Source organism: Tachypleus tridentatus, chromosome 13 (assembly GCF_004210375.1).
Source record: "Tachypleus tridentatus isolate NWPU-2018 chromosome 13, ASM421037v1, whole genome shotgun sequence".
Taxonomy (NCBI): Eukaryota; Metazoa; Arthropoda; class Merostomata; order Xiphosura; family Limulidae; genus Tachypleus; species Tachypleus tridentatus.
Window position 1 is genome coordinate 42,407,873 of NC_134837.1, and position 6,212 is coordinate 42,414,084.

Consider the following 6,212-nt stretch of genomic DNA (forward strand, 5'->3'; position numbering starts at 1 on the left):
ACATAAAGCACCATCTAGTAAAATTCAAAGCAACTATTATTTATTTTTAAAAATCATGTTTCCCGAAAAGCAATAAATAAATTTATACATAAATCATTTTGTATATCTTAATATCATATCACTAAAGAAAAATATTATTAAAAACGTTATAGTTCTATTATTACTATCTTAATTATTTCAGAAATGTTTACTCTAGAGAATTATACTATAGAGAAAAATAAAAATTACAAAACAATGTTTAGGGACAACAATGAACTTATTGGTCAACCTGGGCTGCTCCATCCCCTAAATTAAACTAAAACTATTAAATGAAATAAAAATAAAAATAAGATCTCAAAGCCAGCGTTTTTCATAAACTCACCAGAATTTACTGCTTCCACAAAATCCAAAAGCTACCCCTTCTAAAGACCAACCACCCTAAAGGAAAAGCATATCAACTCTATAAAATTGTACAAACAGTACCTAATTAGAGAAAAAACTAAATATTCGGTGACATTTGACAAAACACATGTGTATCTTAATAACTGTAAGAAGTCACGTACCATTTTCTACCAGTCAGTGAATGAAAGAAAATTCCAGAAGTCGTACAAAGCATATTACAAAACACTTTTAAAGGGATTTCTGATCATCGCTAATATCGCATTGAGTAAACTAGAATCAGAATAGAGGATATAAAGTTAAAATTGAACATTGATTACTGTCATCTAAACTATTTTTATTACAAAAGGTACTGGATATATTTGTAAACGAGGTTAAAACGGTATCGGTTTACAATATAAGACCTCAAGTCGTTTATCCTGTTTAACTGTTGCATACCCGAAGCAGCTGAATAATGAAACGGGTATTTATGCTATTCCAAACGAAAACATACTGGTTAAGTTACAACGTACAACGCCTATATATTTCTCTGCTATTGTACTTTTAAAATGGGTACTGGAAAACTTTTGTCTTCGTATATTATACGGATTAAGGAAGTCAGTTAAAAGATAAAGCGTGACCAGATGTATCAGCATATACTGTAACGACATGGTGAGGCTTAAAAATCATTTTAATATAACTGTCTCAATTTGTTTAGTTAATGAACTTGTATTCTGTGTGGGTTCTGTCCTTTGAGTATCGCTTATAAATAATTAAAGTAAAAAACTAAGGCTACTTCAATTTAGTGCTATTTTATCGTGCATTTATATCCCGATAATATTCAGGTAGTTAACAAATAAATAAACAATATTTAAATATTGTGTTTTATGCTTCAAGATGATTTTCCAAATGATCACTGGTTGATAATTCCATTCATTTTTTTATTTATAAAACTTTTTTGTTTATTTATTAAACTTAACATAATATTTCAAATGTAGTTTAACTAATAATTTATAAAATGGACTAATGACCTCCTTTACTTAAAATCGTGTCTTCTAGTCTCACTATATATAGTTTAATGAAAACTTCCTTGAATTTATAAATGTTAAGCCTAACCATTGATAATCTTAACAACCTTAACTCACGTAACCTTAAGCTCTTACCTCTCCGATGCAAAATATTAAGAATGTTTAGCCTGTTACTATGTTAAATAAGGTGACTAAAACTTAATACAATATTTCAAGTGTAATTTAACTAATACTTAATAAAGTGGACTAATGACCTCCTTTGCTTGTACTCAGTGCTTCTTTGTAAAGAACCTAAAATCTTGTTTGCCTAACTTCTGTAATATGGAGTTGTCTTAAATATTTTTCCTCTTCTTTGAGTTATAAGCAAGTTTTTTTAACTTTTTTTTTCATTTAGTTTATGCAGTTCTGTCATAAACCAGTGGTTGTTCAGAAAACCGTTGAAAGTTTTGTACAAGTTACTTTTTCTCTCTGTAAATGATAATATCTACTCTTCCCACAGGAATGTTGCACTACATCAGGATCAAGAGATTTAACTACTTCAACGTTCTTCGTTGCACTAGTGCAGTGATGGCAAACCTATGGCACGCGTGCCCAACGTGGCACGATAAAACCTTTTGCTGACACGCGGTATGCAGTGCTGCCTCTCGATTCTTTAAACCCTAACGTTAACCCAAAATAAGTAAATAAACATATATAATGATTATCATTATTGCCAAATGCAGCAGCGAATAATTTTTCCAGGCCTGGAGCAGTGAGAAATGTTTACAGGAGACATCTCACGCTCTCTTGGCGTCAGTTTTGCGGTTTCGGAAGCACGTGATACCAGATGACACGTTTTGAATTCTTTGCAGACTCAGTGTACACATCAGTATTTGAATAAAAACAGACGTAAACTGTTGGTATTGGCTTCGCTCTGCTCATAATTTTCTTTTGTTGTTTGTGAGTGAATACTGGATATTTAGCGATAATAGCGCAGTAAATATATTAATTATATTTTAAAATTATGTTATTTGGCGTGGTATGCGTATATTTTTTTTTATAAATTAACCACAGATTTATTTTTATATCAATGACATAAATTTCCACTTACTGTTATGTTACGATAAGTTAAATTCTCGTATTTAAATTAAGTGGTGAGATATTTTTAAATTGTATTTACCCTTTTCAGCTTGTCAGAATGTCAGGTCAACGAGCAAAAACAAACACATCGAAGTGGAAGGAGCAGTAGCAGATATTTTCAAGGATCATGGACTGAAAGATTTGGTGTGATAAAGCATTATGCATCTTATGTTTCGAAACCGTAGTGTGCAGGACTTTCACTGTAAAGCGGCATTATGAAACTGTTCATAAATAGTTTTGTGATAAGAGTGATCAAGAACAAAAAATAGCACATTTCTCAAGATATCAACAATAACACACAGTCAAGTGCATTGATGAAATTTGTTTCAGGTAGTTCCAACTTAGTTACTGCTAGTTTTGATATTTCAAAGATTACTGCTCAACATGGGAAACCACCTAGTGATGGGGAATATATTAAAGAATCGTGGCCTGGCATGGCCTAGCGCGTTAAGGCGTGCGCTTCGTAATCTGACGGTCGCGGGTTCGCGCCCGAGTCGCGCCAAACATGCTCGCCCTCCCAGCCGTGGGGGCGTTATAATGTTACGGTCAATCCCACTATTCGTTGGTAAAAGAGTAGCCCAAGAGTTAGCGGTGGGTGGTGATGAGTAGTTGCCTTCCCTCTAGTCTTACACTGCTAAATTAGGGACGGCTAGCACAGATAGCCCTCGAGTAGCTTTGTGCGAAATTCCAAACAAACAAACAAAAGAATCGTGACTGGAATGTGCTCCATTACTTTTTGACGGTTTTCCAGAAAAAGAAAAAGAAATATTCAGCGCATTAACGAATTGCCAGTGAGTATAAACACAGTAAAAGATAGAGTATTAAAGATGGAAACAAACATATAAGAACAGCTAACAACAGATATTGGTTCATTTAAGTTCCTTTCCATTTGTCTTGATGAGAGCACTGATGTTACATCATCAGCTAGACTAGCCGTTACTGCTCGATTTTGTAGGACTGATGAAATCTGCGAAGAACTGGTTAACTTGATAACGTTACCTGAACACACCACAAGGACTGAAATATGTAAAGCAGTAGTAAACGAATTATCCAACCGACAGGTTGACCTTTCAAAAATAGTTCCCTTAACAGCTGATGGTGCACCCAGCATGATTGGTAAAGAAGCAGATTTTGTAAATCTGGTTGCAAAATATGTTGGACATCCACTAGTAGGCTTTCATTGTATTATAACACGAGGAGGCTTTGTGTGCAAAAACTGGCCTAAAGAAGCTTGAAAAAGTGATGAAAATTGTAACCAAGGTAGTTAACTGTATTTCTGCGCATGCTTTGGAAAAAAGACAATTTCGGAATTTACTGAGAGAGGCGAATTCAGTGTACATAGGACTATTTATATGCGACAAAGTTTACTGGCTAAGTTGATGTTCTGTTCTTAAACGTTTTGTTGAGTGTTTGGATGAAATTCGTTTATTTTTGACAAATGAAAATTTTCTTGTCAAGAATTATCTGATGTTGTGTGGGTATGTAGATTGATGTTTTTTACACATTTCTCCTCACATTTAAATAACCTGAACACCAAATTGCAGAGATCTAGCAAAACACTTGATGTTATGCTTTATAACATAAAATCTTTTGAAATCAAACTGAAAATGATTAAACGTGATGTTTACAATGGCTCTTTCAAATATTTCCCAAACTTAAAAAAAAAAACATGACAGATCTTGAAATTAATAAGAAAATATACATTCGGAGCATCATTAATTCAATTTTTGAACAATTTTCTTTACAATTTAATAAGTTCAGGTTATTTGAAGAAACTGTAAAATTCATAAAGTATGCAGACAGTGAAACGTTAGACAAACTGAATTTGAGAATCTTGCAGTGGATTGACTCGAATAAGTTTGAGATGCAACTCATTGATTTACAAAGCAGCTCAATTTGGAGGCAAAAATTTGTCGACTTAAAGAGCTGAACTAGAAAATGTTGAAAGAGATCGGTTAGTGATTGGAATAACGCAAAAAATGAGGTTCTGAAACGCTGGAATTCTATTGCTGAAACTTTTGAAAGACTGAGAAATGTTGCAATGGCAGTATTAACAGTATTTTGATTAACATATTTATGCGAATCATTATTGTCGGTGATGACTGGTTTGAATCTTGCGCAAAGCTACACGAGGGCTATCTGCGCTAGCTGTCTCTAATTTAGTAGTGTAAGACTAGAGCAAGAGCAGCTAGTCATCACCACTCACCACCAGTTGTTGGGCTACTCTTTTACCAACGATTGACCGTAACTTTATAATGCCCCCACGGCTGAAGGGTGTGACGGGGATACGAACCCACGATCCTCTGATTACGACTCTAGTGCCTTAACCACCTCACGATGCGAACCATTCAGTAACGACCTTTGTAAAGCCTAATTACAGGAATAGACTTACTGATGAAGCTAGTGCTGCATGTATAGCTCTCAAAACAACTAAATACAAGCCTGGTATAGAATATCTGTCATCGTTGGTGCAGCAGCAAAAGTCTCACTAAGAGTAAAATATGATTATTTTCCTTTCTTTGTCTTTTTATTTTTTGTTTGTTACATAATATGAACCAGAGATTATTATTTCACAAAATACCTTCTGTCAATAGTAAAACAATGAATAAACGTAAATAAACAAGAGGATTCCTTTTTTTCCTTATAAAAAAAGTCCATTATTATTGTTAATAATTCATTAATTTTATTTATTGTGAATTACTGTAGTTATTAATAACATGTAACTCATAAAGCTGTTTTATTTAAAATAATTCAGAAGAAGAATAAATGGCAATCTGCTGCTAAAATTTACCATGGGCACACAAGAGAAATATTTTAGAAGATTATCCCCATTATGGGCACACGCTTTCAAAAAGGTTCGCCATCCCTGCACTAGTGAATAACGTCTGTGTGTTACGGCCAACGAATACAGTGAGAGAATGATCATTAACGTTGTAACACTGTCGCAACACAAAGGAACAGACGAGCCTTAATCCTATAGTTAAACTTGTTTTGTTTTTTGCTTGTTTGCTTTTTATCATACAGAGATTTGTCTTGAGAAAAAGAAGTATGCCTACTCCTACACTGATCCAGTAAATGTGGTGGTCCAGTGTTGAGTTTTCAAACTGAGATGCCCTGTTTGATCCTGCTTTTATTAATCTTGTTAGGAAATTAGATCACCTGAGAAAAACATATTACTAGAGTTCTTTAAGAACTATTAGAAATCTTGTAAAAGCTATTACCAGACCATTTCTTCTAGTGTCACAGCGGTAAGTCTGGAGACTTATAACGCTTAAAACCAAGTTTTAATACCCGTGATGGACACAGTACAGATAATCTATTGTGCTTGACTTCAAACAAACGAGGAAACCCAGATTGTTTTCCTTGTCATCTTTACATCTAACTTCGATCCTCTACAAGATTATAAAAATAGTCAATTTTCTGGAAATTATTATATATAGCCTTATTTCTTTTAAGGTAAAAAGCATATGCGAAGCTCCCCAAACAGTCAATAGCTCTTTGTAAAACTACATAATTTTATGACATTTTGAATATTATATGCAAATTTAGATACCTTGCTACTTATTCTGTTATTTTTGTTATTACTAGCAAAAGTGCATTTGCTTTTTTGAAGTTAAGCACAAAGCTGCACCGTGAGTTATCTGTGCTCAGCACACCACGGGTATCGGAACCTGGTTTCTAGCGTTTAATTCTGCAAATTTACCACTG